Source organism: Mustela putorius, unplaced genomic scaffold (assembly GCF_011764305.1).
Source record: "Mustela putorius furo isolate JIRA1106 unplaced genomic scaffold, ASM1176430v1.1 tig00003834_pilon_pilon_pilon, whole genome shotgun sequence".
NCBI lineage: Eukaryota > Metazoa > Chordata > Mammalia > Carnivora > Mustelidae > Mustela > Mustela putorius.
This window is the reverse complement of record NW_025421987.1, coordinates 108590467-108605178: the sequence shown is the minus strand read 5'-3', so window position 1 is coordinate 108605178 and position 14712 is coordinate 108590467. Positions and strand designations below refer to the sequence as shown.

Here is a 14712-nt window from a genome sequence, read left to right as displayed (position 1 = left end):
GGCATAGATATTTACAATTGTTAGAACTTCTTATTGGACAGACCCTTTAAGTATGATATAGTGTCCTTTTTCATCTCTTATTTAATCTTTGCTTAAAATCTAATTTGTCAAAGGATTGCCACTCCAGCTTTCTTTTGATGTCCATTAGCATGGTAAATTGTTTTCCACCCCCTCATGTTAAATCTGGAGGTGTCTTTGGGTCTAAAATGAGTTTCTTGCAGACAGCATATCGATGGGTCTTATTTTTTTATCCATTCTGATATCCTGGGTCTTCTGATTGGCATTTAGCCCACTTACATTCAGGATAACTACTGAAAGATAAATATTTAGCGCCATTGTATTGCCTGTAAGATAACTATTTCTGTATATTGTCTCAGTTCCTTTCTGGTCTGTTACTTTTAGGCTCTCTCTATAACCAGTAAGGAGACTGATGCAGTCAACAAAAATCTCCCAACAAACAAGAGCCCAGGGCCAGACAGCTTCTCAGGGGAATTCTACCAAACATTTAAAGAAGAATTAACACCTATTCTCCTATACTGTTGAAATTGAAATGGAAGGAAAAAAAATTGAAATGGAAGGAAAACTTCCAAACTCATTTTATGAGGCCAGCATTACCTTGATCCCAAAAGCAGACAAAGACCCCATCAGAAAGAATTACAGACCAATATCCCTGATGAACACAGATGCAAAAATTCTCACCAAAATACTAGCCAATAGTATCCAACAGTACATTAAGAGGATTATACAACACGACCAAGTGTGATTTATTCCAGAGCTGCAAGGTTGGTTCAACATCCACAAATCAATGTGGTATAATACATTAGTAAAAGAAAGAATAAGAACCATATGATTCTCTCAATAGATGCTGAAAAAGCATCTAACAAATTACAATATCCTTTCTTTTTTTTTTTATTTGACAGAGAGAAATCACAAGTAGATGGAGAGGCAGGCAGAGAGAGAGGGAAGCAGGCTCCCTGCTGAGCAGAGACCCCGATGCGGGACTCAATCCCAGGACCCCGAGATCATGACCTGAGCCGAAGGCAGGGGCCCAACCCACTGAGCCACTCAGGCGCCCTACAATATCCTTTCTTGATCAAAACTCTTCAAAGTGTTTTGAAGGGAGAGGGTTTTGAAGGGAAAGGGATAGAGGATCCATATCTCAATATCATAAAAGCCATCTATGAAAAACACACAGTGGATATCATTCCCAATGGGGAAAAACTGAGAGCTCTTTCCCTAAGTTAGGAAAACACAAGGGATGTCCACTATCACCACTGCTGTTCAACAGAGTACCAGAAGTCCTAGCCTCAGCAATTGGACAACAAAAAGAAATAAAAGGCATCCAAATTGGCAAAGAAGTCAAACTCTCACTCTTTGCAGATGATATGATACTTTATGTGGAAAATCCAAAAGACTCTATTCCAAAACTGCTAGAACGCAAACAGGAATTCAGTAAAGTGTTAGGATATAAAATTAATTCACAGAAATCAGTTGCATTTCCATAAGACAGAAGACAGAGAAGTTAAGGAGTCAATCCCATTTCAAATTGCACCCAAAACCATAAGATACCTAGGCAAAATAACCAAGGAGGCAAAGAATCTATACTCAAAAAACTATAAACTACTCATGAAAGAAACTGAGGAAGACACAAAGAAATAGAAAAATGTTCCATTTCATGGATTGGAAAAACAAATATTGTGAAAATGCCTATGCTACCTAAAGCAATCTACACATTTAATGCAATCCCTATCAAAATACCGTCAACTTTTTTCAAAGAAATGGAACAAATAATCCTAAAATTAATATAGAATCAGAAAAGACCCCAGATAGGGGAATATTAAAAAAGAAAACCAAAGTTGGCGGCATCACAATTCCAGACTTCAAGATCTATTACATAGACTTTAAGCTCTGTAATCATCAAGACAATATGGTACTGGCACAAAAACAGAACACAGATTGATAGAACCAAAGAGAGAGCCCAGAAATGGATGCTCAACTCTATGGGCAACTAATCTTTGACAAAGCAGGAAAGAATATCCAACAGAAAAAAGACAGTCTCTTCAACAAATGGTGTTAAGAAAATTGGACAGCCAAGTGCAGAAGAATGGAACTGGACCATTTCCTTACACCACACACAAAACAGGCTCAAAAAATGGATGAAAGACCTCAAAGTGAGAGAGGAATCCATCAAAATCCTTGATGAGAACACAGGCAGCAACCTCTTCAACCTCAACTGCAGCAACTTCTTCCTAGAAACATCGACCAAAGGCAAGAGAAGCAAAGGCAAAAGTGAACTATTGGGACTTCATCAAGGTAAAAAGCTTTTGCACAGCAAAGGAAAACAGCCAACAAAACCAAAAGACAATGGACAGAATGGGAGAAGATATTTGCAAATGACATATGAGATATTTGGGCTAGTATCCAAAATCTATAAAGAACTTAACAAACTCAATACCCAAAGAGCAAATAATCCAATCAAGAAATGGGCAGAAGACATGAGCAGTAGGCAGAGAGACAGGCAGAGAGAAAGAGGAGGAGGAAGCAGGCTTCCTGCTGAGCAGAGAGCCCGATGCGGGACTCGATCCCAGGACCCTGAGATCCCAGGACCCTGACCTGAGCCGAAGGCAGCGGCTTAACCCACTGAGCCACCCAGGCGCCCCTGAATAAAGTTATTTTAAAGCTTGGGGTCTGTAGCTTGATAACTAGCTTCCTATCAGTGACTCTAAACTGAATCCCAGGCCTCCTCCACCAAAAGTTTCTTTATATAATTTCCACCTAGGAAGGAAACATGGCTGGGAAAGAGATCTGTGAAAAACTCCATTTACCCTTGCTTTTCTCTTAAGTATGCTCAGAAAACCAAGAATCTGTACTACGTGAAGAGAACCTGCAGCATTAAAGAAAAATGACTGACCAAAATAAATAAACTGTAAAACTGACCATAGAGGAACAAAATAAAACAAGAAACAGAGAGAATCTAAACAAAACAAAACAAATGAGTTAAACCAAACAAAGAAATTCTAGTTGGTATAATTTGAGAGATTCAAATGTATTACAGCCATAAAACCAGAAAAGGATGTTGTGAAACAGGAACAACCAAAGAACAAGAAAATAAAAACTCTTAGAGCTTAACATAGGACTGCTAAAGCATAAAGTTCAGTAGAAGCACTAAAAATCAATTCAAGAAAATTTCCCACAGGCAGAGGAAGAAGTCAGAGACCAGAAGTACGAAAGCAAAGAGAAGAGACACTTGAAGCAAAAATATAAAATCTAAGATCACAGTAAAAGAGGTCTAAAAAAAGAGAAAATAGTCCAAAAAAAGAAGAGAAAAATAAAGGGAAGAACTTATCCCTGAAACTTGAAAATTCTCTAAAACAAAACAAAACGTCTTCAGATTAAAAGGGCCATTGAGGGGCGCCTGGGTGGCTCAGTGGGTTAAGCCGCTGCCTTCGGCTCAGGTCATGATCTCAGGGTCCTGGGATCGAGCCCCGCATCGGGCTCTCTGCTCAGCAGGGAGCCTGCTTCCCCCCCCCCCTCTCTCTCTGCCTGCCTCTCCATCTACTTGTGATTTCTCTCTGTAAAATAAATAAATAAAATCTTTAAAAAAAAAATAAAAAAAATAAAAAAATAAAAAAATAAAAGGGCCATTGACTGGCAAGAAGAATCCATCTCTAGGCATTTCAAAACATCAACTATAAAGAGAAAATCCTAAAGGGTTTCAAAAAGAAAAAAAAAAAAAAACAAAAAACAAATAACAAGCCACCTCTAAAGGAATGAGGATTAGACTTGCATCAGATTTCTCATCAGCAACAAGGGCTGCTAGATAAAAGAGTTCAATCTAGAATTCTAGGGAGCCTGGGTAGCGTAGTGGGTTAAAGCCTCTGCCTTCGGCTTGGGTCATGATCTCAGGGCCCTGGGATCAAGCTCCACATCCGGCTCTGTGCTCTGCAAGGAGTCGGCTTCCCCCTCTCACTCTCTGCCTGCCTCTGCCTACTTGTGATCTCTGCCTGTCAAATAAATAAAATCTTAAAAAAAAAAATGTTTAAAAAAAATCTAGAATTCTATACCCATCCACATACAAATCTCTGTCATGGCAAAATAAATATCTACCTATTCAGACACACACGATCTCAGATTTTATTTTAATTTAATTTAAAATTTATAATTTATAAATATATTATAATTTTTAATTTATAAATTTATTTAATTTTAATTTTATTTATTTTAATTTTATTTATTTAAGCATTTTTTCTTAAAAAGAATACACTCAAGCAAATAAGGAAGTAAAAAAAAAAAAAAAAAAGGTCATAGAGTGCAAAAGATGAACAATCCCAGGAAAGTAATATGTAAAAATTCCAGGATAACTGTACTGAAATATGCCTAAAAGATAATCAGTCCAGACTGGAATAGGCAGTCTCCAGAAAAGGGAAAATTCAGTAGAATTACGGGTACAATATAAACATACATGTGTGTATGTTTAAGGGGGAGGATATATAATATAAAACAGGTAAATAATGCAGTGAAAGAAAAATGGTAACTAGAGATTCCAGGAAAATAATTTTTTAAATATACAAATGAACCATGATGCCATATTTTACTTGGTTTTATATTTGGCTCTTCATTTGGTGAGTAATTTTGAATTTTGTTTTGAAGACTCTAGATTCTATTATAATCCCTTCAAAGCATGTTGATGTTTTTGTCTTATTAGGCTCTTAGGCAGAGTCAAACCGCAGAGTCTGTCTCAGTTTAGGTGGGGTGAGAGATCAAATTTTAGTTTATTCTTTTTATTTAGCTGCAGGTGCTTTGAGTCGACTACATGATTTTGATTCAGGGCTCAGCAGAGACTTGGGCAAAGTTTACAGGTGAAACCTGGAGCTCTCCTTTTATCGTTCTCTACCTTCCTGTAATACCCAAACTACAACCTCATTTTTGAGCAGTGATGGCGGCTCTAGGCACTGTCTTCTAGTTGCTTAGAACACAAAGATCCAAGTTTTCTAGAGAAGCTTCAGCTTTCTCAAACCACACTGTGTCCTCAAGCCAAAGTCTAAAAATGAAAAACTTCTCTTTTGCTGTCTCATCTTCCAAATTTTGACTCTGCTACAAAATCAGCCTGCTTTGGGTCACTCCCTAGCATCAAGTAGTTGTTTGTTTTGTTTTGTTTGTAGCTTTTTAGTTGTTATCTATGAGGTCGATCTTAGGTGGTAACTCCACTGCACAAGAAATGAAATTCCCTTAGAGTTTTGGCCTTTAAACTTTGCCAAAACCAAGTTTTTGCACAACCAGTATGGCAGTTTCTTATATATTCACACACCTATCATTAGTTTCGGCTAATGTTTTAGAAATGCAATGATCACCTCAAAACATGATCATACAAAAAGCAGAATTAGAAATCTTAGCTCTAAAACTTTAAAACCAATAAAACCGAGAGTTTAAAATTCTAATCCCCTCTGTCCTATATTGTGAGTTATACATGTAAAGTAAAAATGTATTTAAGATTAAAATATAATTGTTTTAAAACGATTTCGGTTCTGGGGCACCTGGGTGGCTCAGTGGATTAAGCCTCTCCCTTCGGCTCAGGTCATGATCTCAGGGTTCTGGGATCATGGACCCCGCATCTGGTTCTCTGCTCAGTGGGGAGCCTGCTTCCTCCTCTTTCTCTGCCTGCCTCTCTGCCTACTTGTGATCTCTCTCTCTCTGTGTCAAGTGGATAAATAAAATCTTTAAAAAAACAAAAAACGAAAAAAGCAATTTGGGTTCTTTCAAATTTAATGGAATCTACTTTCAATCAGTTCTGACTGGACTCTTTAAAATAAGGATGTTTCAGGAGCTACATTTGCCAAATTTTAATGAGAAAAGATCCTACCATTCACATATTTCAAAATTAAGTTTTAAAAAGTCTCAGATTAGGGCGCCTGGGTGGCTCAGTGGGTTAAGCCGCTGCCTTCGGCTCAGGTCATGATCTCAGGGTCCTGGGATCGAGTCCCATATCGGACTCTCTGCTCAGCAGGGAGCCTGCTTCCCTTTCTCTCTCTCTGCCTGCCTCTCCGTCTACTTGTGATTTCTCTCTGTCAAATAAATAAATAAAATCTTTAAAAAAAATAAAAATAAAAATAAAAAAAAATAAAAAGTCTCAGATTATACCATCAGTGTGAATCCACTTAACTATCCTTGCTTGTTGAATCATATTTGAATTTCCAAATTGTGTATCACTGTTTTATAAGAGTGTGTCCTGATTTTTATAGGTCCTAATATATAAAAAACTGAATTCCACTAATCTGAGGATCAACCTGAAGAACATTAGGATTATTTAAATAACAGATTATCCATACTGAATTATGGATCTTAACTGCAACTTCTTCTTTTTTTTTTTTTTTTTTTTTTTAAGATTGTATTTACTTATTTGACAGAGAGAGAGATCACAAGTAGGCAGAGAGGCAGGCAGAGGGGGAGGAGGAAGCAGGCTCCCCTGCCAAGCAGAGAGCCCAATGCAGGGCTTGATCCCAGGACCCTGAGATCATGACCTGGGCTGAATGCAGAGGCTTAACCCACTGAGACACCCAGGCACCCCTTAACTGAAATTTCTTATCTGAAAATGCTGGGCTGGGGATTTTTTTTTTTTTTTTAATATCCTTGACTGGTCCTGGCTGTGCAATAATATGCAATTGTGCTTTGATTCTTAGAAATTAGAGAAAAAATTTTTTTTCCAGAGATGCTCCCTTTTAAATTTTCAAGTGAGTATTTTTCTAGTTAGAGTTTTTGAAGTTTTAGTTGTAGGAAGCCTTGAGGCCCACAGGCTAATAAAAGGGTCAGGTCATTTGCTGTATATAATCTACATTGTTTCCATAGTGAGAGTACTTCAAAAATCAGATTAGGACACAATGACACAATTTGGGGTTTATTCGCACTAGAGATCTTTTCTTTCTCTACTTTCTATCCTGGTAATCAAGGACATTTTTGATAAATCTTTTAAGGTTCTGTGGATTTTAAACTTAGATGACCAGTAGCTAAATCTTTCAAAAGCAAAATCTTTTCTATAATTCCCTAAACCTAGCTGAAAGCCCTCTTTTTCTAACACCCAGAATATATTTTTCTCTAGTATTTTCCTTTTTTTTTTTTTTTTTAAAGATTTTATTTATTTGTCAGAGCGAGTGAGCGCGAGCACAGGCAGACAGAGGGGAGGCAGAGTCAGACAGAGAAGCAGGCTCCCTGCGGAGCAAGGAGCCCGATGTGGGACTCGATCCCAGGACGCTGGGATCATGACCTGAGCCGAAGGCAGCTGCTTAACCAACTGAGCCACCCAGGCGTCCCTCTAGTATTTTCCAATAGCACTTCCTGTCTTGTTCTTCATGAAAAATTGTGCCACAGTTTTAAGTAAGTGCTTAATAGATTCCAGAGATTAGGTAAATTTTGAAGAAAGTCAAGAAACAAGGCAAATAATTTTTTGATTCTGCCTCATTCAATCTAATATGGAAAACAATTCAGATTTTAAAAAATAAAACTTCTAAACTGGCTCTTCTTTGGGGGGGGGTCATTAAGTAGAGGAAATAAGGGGAGTGGATAGGTTGTAAATTTTAAGATACTTTGATTTAACCTTGATGTGTCAGAAAATGGGAAAGACCCCTCACAAATATATCATCTCAACTTAGCCACAAGCAGAATTTGGCAGGTGCAGCAGCTGAAACACATCCTTCTTCTAAATAGAGCTTTTGCTCTTTTTTATGATTATGACCTTGGACCTTGAGATCAAGACCTGAGCTGAGATAAGATTTGGACGCTTAACCGACTGAACCATCCAGGAGACCCTCTTTTTTATTACTTTAGTTAACGAACAGGATACCAGACATTGTGGATGAAATATATTAGAGGAAATCCGAATAGGCCAGGAAACATTTAAATATATCTGTTGTGTCACAGGCTTCCATGAATGAAAATAGATGGCACATGTAAAATAATTGTTTTTAATTTAGACTCTGATATTTCAAGGCTGTTCAAGTGCCAAAATCAGGCTGAAAATCACATCTCCCTGATATTTGCTGGTCAGTTTTAATTTTTTAGGCTCTTACAAACCATATGGTTATCAAACAAAATCATTCTTTAACTCAAGGAAAAATGTCAGGAAAAAACATGACCATTGGGATTGAGTCCTGCATCATCGGGCTCCTTGCTCAGTGGGGAGACTGCTTCTCCCTTTGCCTGCTGCTCCCCCTGCTTGTGTTCTCTCTCTCTCCCTAACAAATAAATAAATAAATAAAGTTTGTTTTAAAAAATGTTTATCTACAATCCTACAGTTAAGAAAAAACTTCATGGGATGCCTGGGTGGCTCAGTTGGTTAAGCAGCTGCCTTCGGCTCAGGTCATGATCCCAGCATCCTGGGATCGAGTTCCACATCGGGCTCCTTGTTCGGCAGGGAGCCTGCTTCTCCCTCTGCCTCTGCCTGCCATTCTGTCTGCCTGTGCTTGCTCTCTCCCCCACCCTCTCTCTCTGATAAATAAATAAAATCTTTAAAAAAAAAAAAAGAAAAAGAAAAAGAAAAAACTTCATTAGGGAAGCCTGGGTGGCTTATTTGGTTAAGCATCTGCCTTTGGCTCAGGACATGATCCCAGGGTCCTGGGATTGAGCTTCACACTGGGCTCCTGGGAGCCTGCTTCTCCCTCTCCCTCTGCCTCCTGATCCCCTTGCTTGTGCTGTATCAAAGAATAAATAAAATCTTTCAAAAAAAAGAAAGGAAAAAAATCCAATATAGTGTGCTCTCTTGGAATATGTGTTATTTTTAATGGGGGGGAAGCACCCTTTGAAATTCACTTATTCTACCTCCAGAAAGGTTTTACACAGTAATTATGCAATCAGTGTTAAATGCTGGACTACTTCTGTCATTGTTACAGAATGCAGTTGGATCAAAATCAATTCCAAATAGATCAGAGTTGAAATTATTAAAAATTTAAATAATCGAGCCATAAAAAGCTAGAAGAAAAAATAGTACTTATGAAATCTCTGTCTGAATGGGGAAAAAATTTTAAACCTTAAAAATGATAAATGAAATCAAAAGAAAGACATTAATTGTGCCGTCTACATAAAACTACTGTACATTAAAAAGAAAAAAAGCCAATCAGGGGAAAATATTTCATACATGGCCAGGAAGAAGAGGGGAAGAGTACTGAATCTGCTACAAGTCATTTAGAAAGCAAAGCTAGTCAAATAACTCATTCTATTGGCAAAGTTCCATGGAGATAGACACTTTCATTACTGATGGGTGTACAAAGTAATATCCCTAGATAGTATAACTTGGCAATATCCATCAAAATTACAGATTCAATTACTCTTTGATCCATCAAACCTACTTCTGGGACTTACCCTACAGATATAGTTGTTCCTGAATGCAAAGACAGGTGCACAGGATTATTCACTGCAGTAGTATTTTTTTGTATTTGCAAAGAATTAGACATTAACCAATATCCATCAATAGAAGACTATTTAAATATACTGTGCTGTGTCCATACAATGGAACCCAACCCAAAAGACTAAGAAACTCTTCTATGCACTTACCTGGAAGAACTCTACAACTATCCTATACTGTGAATGGTAAGAACACTACCTTTTGTGTAAGAAATTAAGTCCAGTTTCCCACATTATCTACAAAGATGCTTTCTATAACATCATTTGTAATAGCAAAACACTAGAAACACTCTGCAAGTCCTATAATAGTTGAGTGGGAAGACAAATTATGATCTATACAACAAAATATTATTTAGCTACAAAAATGATATTTATAGGGATGCATGCATGGCTCAGTTGGTTAAATGGCTGCCTTTGGCTCAGGTTGTGATCTCAGGGTCCTGGCATTGAGCCCCACATCGGGCTCCCTCCCCAGTGGGGAGTCTGCTTCTCCCTCTCCATCTGCCCCTCCCCACCTGCTCATGCTCTCTCTCACTCTCTCTCTCTCAAATAAATAAATAAAATCTTCAAAAAAACGACATTTATAGTGAACCTGGAGTAACAGAAAATGTTAAGTAAAAAACTCACATACAATATTAATATGTAATATGCACACTAAAGAGAAGTCATGAGATTATCTAAATGTTCAATGCATATCTCAATATCAATTTTCAATATAAATTATGTTGAAAATATAACATTATATTTTCAATGATAATTCAGTATATAGTTTAGTCAGATTGCTTTCCCAAACATCTGTCACTGAGCAAAATGGTACTTCAAGAGGAAGGCTAAGAAATGGGTGTGGAGAGAGAGATTCTTCAGGAATGAGGGATACTGGTATGTTAAGGCATTTCATGGAGAGAGTTAATGGTGAGCAGCTAGTTGCAATCATAAAGATTCTGTTCTTAGGGATATGAGAAATAGGAGACAAGTACCAAAAATGGGGGAGGGGCAAGAAAGAAACAACTTAGCACTTTGGTAAGTTGCTTAGGGTAAATGATGCTTTTCCCTAATCTCCAAGCTATATGATTGCCTTTCCTATCTTGTCAAGACTCCCCTATCAACACCACCTCTTCTAGTTCTGTCTGGGAGAAGGAAAATACAGGAAAAGGCCAGGCAATAAACTAGTTTCACCTTACTGCATGTGGTATATACGACCAAAAGAGGTTTGATCTTTTATCTGTTATGCCTGGGTATGTGTGTGAATTAGCAAAAAAATGATGTGTGATTTTTGAAAGATATAAAGATTATACCATTATAACTGATCATAATCCTATTTACAAGAAAGCATGTGATTGTTGGGGAGTATAAAATAAAGGAAAAGAATACTTTTAAATACATTTTAAAATTACCAGGATTCAAAGGGTGCCTGGGTGGCTCAGTCATTAAGTGTCTGCCTTCGGCTCAGGTCATGATTCCAGGGTCCTGGGGTCAAGCCCTGCATCAGCCTCCCTGCTCAGTGGGAACCCTCTCCCTCTGCCTGCCCCTCTGCCTGCCACTCTGCTTGCTTGTGCCCTCTATCTCCATCAAATAAATAAATAAAATCTTAAAAAAAAAATTCCAGCTTCACTGCTAAACTTGTAAGTCTGTGGAGGATAAGTTAAACTTTGATTGACTGAATCATTCACTCATTCATTCATGTATTTAATTATTATTCAGTAAACTGGTACCATAAGTAAGGCACACAGCTAAATGTTGAGGATATAGCAGGACACATGATTGCTATGGAAGATAAAAAATTTTACTAAGTACTAATAACAAAATGAGATAGTACTATAGGAGTAAAATGTATACACATCTGATCTAATCTAAAAGGGTTAAGGAAGGCTTCCTGAATTAAGTAACATTAAGGTTAGACCTGAATCTGAATCCTAAATAGAAGTAGCTAAAGTGGAGGGGGGGAGGAGTATCTAGATAGGAGTAATAGCACTGAACAAAGGCTCACAAGTCAGTATTGCATCTACATATAATATAGATAAATTGAAGAGATTATATGATTGTTAACTATGGAGGCTGCTGTTATAAATGAGTCATAAAAGAAGCATAGCATCAAGGGGAAGTAAAATGGATCAATAATCACAAGGGAAAGTAGGATTATTTATTAATTGAAAATACTGACTATTTGCCAGGCACTATTCTAGGCACTTCGGATATATCATTGAAGAAAGGAAATAAAAGCCCTTGCCCTGATGAAGCTTATATTCTAATACAGGGCAAGAGATAACAGCAAACATAATACATATTATATAGTAAATCAGCAGAGAATCAGTACAATGGTTAAGCTAGATTGGAGTATAGGTGGGTGAGGGGTATTTTAAATAGAGTAATTAGGGATTGCCTCAGTGAGGAGGTGATGGTGAATGGACAAAGCCTTGAGAGATGAGGGAGTACGGTTTGCAAATATTGAGAGGAAACACATTCCAGACAAGCAGAAAAGCCAATACAAAAGTCCTAAGAAGGAATGTGACTGGTACATTCCAAGGCAGAAAGAAAGTTGGTGTAGCAGACCAAACAAGCAAAGCATAAAGTAGTAGGAAAAAAGGTCAGAGAGGCAATGAGGGATGGAGGCAGAACTTGCAGGATTTTGTAGGCCTGTCTGAGAATTTAGGGGAAGGTTGCCTGTTCACATCATACTGCTCTAGTATATATAAGATCAAGAACAAGAGGTAAGAGAGGAGGCTGGGAAAAATGGCAGAGTAGGGGCACCATTGTTCCATGTTTACAACTAGATTTCAATCACCTGAGTAAATATACCTGAGAGCTATCTGAAGAGAGGCAGAACAAACTCCACAACTAAATGCAGAAAAGAAGCCACATGGAAGAATTTAGGAAGAATAGAAAATGCAGTTGGGAGCTCTCTGCAGGAAAGAGGGAATTGTGGGTGCAGAGAAGAGAAAGGAACATGGAGCCCACATGGGGAAAACGAATCCCCATAATATCTGGCCTTGAAAACTGGAGGGGCTGAATTCCATGAGTTTGTACAACCAGTGAGACTTGGAGCCTAGAACTTTAGAAGTCAGTTGACTCAGCATTGGGCAAATGGGTAGAGGAATGATAGCTGGGCCCCCCACCCTTAAAGAGACAAGGGCTGGCCGAGAGGCAACATAGAAGCAACAGTTTGCACAATGAGAGGGAGCTCTGTGTATACGACTTTGGTGTGTGTTGAGGACTTCTCTGGGAATGAAGGAGTTGGTAGGTGCCATTTTCCTCCCCTCCCTTCAAACACAGAGCCATTTGTGGGAGATGGTGCTACATAGATACTTGCTGCCTAAGCTGCTAGCAATGCAACCACCCATAAGTTCTCCTGGAACACTTGCCCAGTCCAAGGCTGCTGGCTTCAGCCCCGGCTTCAGCACAGATTTTGTTAATGCCTCCGCACTTCAGGATGTCCAGTCTAGGACTAGCAGCTCAGAACAAACCTGCTAACCCCACTGTCCTGCCTCTAAGCCCTTCTGCAGTCATGTGCCCTCAGAACGAGCCTTCGTGGGTCTCACTAACATCACAGAGAGCAAGTGCAGCCCACAACAGGCAGAGATTCAGGGTAGATGTCTAGACTGAAAGGAAAAGTGACTCGGACACAATAGTAGCATGCAAGTGACACACACAGGTGAAGTATTATAACTGATTCTGATAAACAACAGACACTGCACTGAGGGCACTACAGTAGCTCTTCTTCATAAAGCCACTACTTTCAAGAGCAGCCGATATAGCTAACTTTCCTAACACAGAGAGACAGACAGTGAGGTAGAAAAATAAGGAGACAGAAAAACACATCCCAAATGAAAGAATAAGATAAAATCTTAGCAAGAGATCTAAGTGAAATAGAAATAAGTAATGGGCTTGATAAAGAATTTAAAGTAATAATCACAAAGATACTGGACTTCAGAAATAGGTGGAGAACATTAGTGAGATCCTTGACAAAGAGATAAAAACTAACATATCAGAAATGAAAAACTCAGTAAAGAAATTTAAAAAATAATAGGTGAAATAAATAGTAGGTTATAAGAAGCAGAAAAGGTATCAGTAACCTGGAGGACAGAGTAATGGAAAGCAATCAAACTGAAAAGGTGAGAGACAAACAAATACTGTATAATGAGAATAGACATAGAGAATTCAGTGACTCCATCAAGCACAATAATATTCACATTATAGGGATCCCAGAAAAGAGAGAAAGGGAGGCAGAAATGTACTTGAAGAAATAAGAACTGAAGACTTCCTGAATCTAGGAAGGGAAACACAGATCCAGATTCAGGAGCCACAAAGATTCTCCCAACAAATTCATCCCAAGGAGGTCCATACCAAGACATATAGTAATTAAAATTGCAAAAAACAAAAACAGTGATAAGGAATGTTACAGTTTGCAAGCGGAAAGATGAGTGTTAAATACAAAGAAAACCTTATAAGTCTAGCAGCTCATTATTCAGCAGTAACTTTCCAGTCCAGAAGAGAGTGGCATGATGTATTCAAAGTGCTAAAAGGGAATAATCTGCAGCCAAAAGTACTCTATCCAGCAAGGTTATCATTCAGAATAGAAGGGGAGATAAAGAATTTCTGAGACAAACAAAAGTTAAAAGAATTCATGACCACTAAACCACTCCTATGAGGATGTTAAGGGGGACTCTGTGAATGGAAAACAAAAACCATAAGTAAGAGTAAAACAAACAAACAAAAAAAAAACCAGGAAGCACAAATTTTTTAAAAAGTGTATCTGTAAAAATCAGTCAAGAGAAGCACAAAATAAAAGAATGTAAAGTATGATACCAAATATCTCAAAGGTGGAGGGGAGAGGAGTAAAGGATGAGTTCAAAATTAAAGCAACCATCAGTTTAATATAGACTACTATAAGCAAAAGATGTTATATATAAACCTAATGGTAACACAAATTAAAAAATAGTAATAGATATGCAAAAAATGAAAAGTAAGGAATCCAAGTATATCACCAAAGAAAACCAGCAAACCATGAAAGAGCAAGAGAAGAAAGGTCAGAGAAAAACTGCAAAAACAGTGACAAAACAAGTAACAAAATAACTATAATCAATACATACATATCAATAGTTTCTTTGAATGTCACTGGACTAAATGTTCCAGTCAAAAAACATATGGTATCAGAAAGGATAAAAAAAAAACAACCAAGACTCATCTATATGCTGCCTGTAATTTCTACCTGTGGAGACTGAGCCTAGCTTTGCATGAGAAAAGAAATAAAGGGCATTGCTAAGCAAATGTATGGAGAGTCCTGTTTAAACTGGAGGACTAAATCTGCATGCATTTCTTCTTCAA

At 37.9% G+C, this 14712-nt stretch overlaps 1 protein-coding gene across 3 annotated transcripts in view; it reads right to left on the bottom strand.

Annotated features, from left to right (window-relative positions):
* The window catches only part of ACAD11 (acyl-CoA dehydrogenase family member 11), a 93311-nt gene that overhangs the window by 20727 nt on the left and 57872 nt on the right, over positions 1 to 14712 (bottom strand). The gene's annotated exons all lie outside the window — the stretch shown is intronic.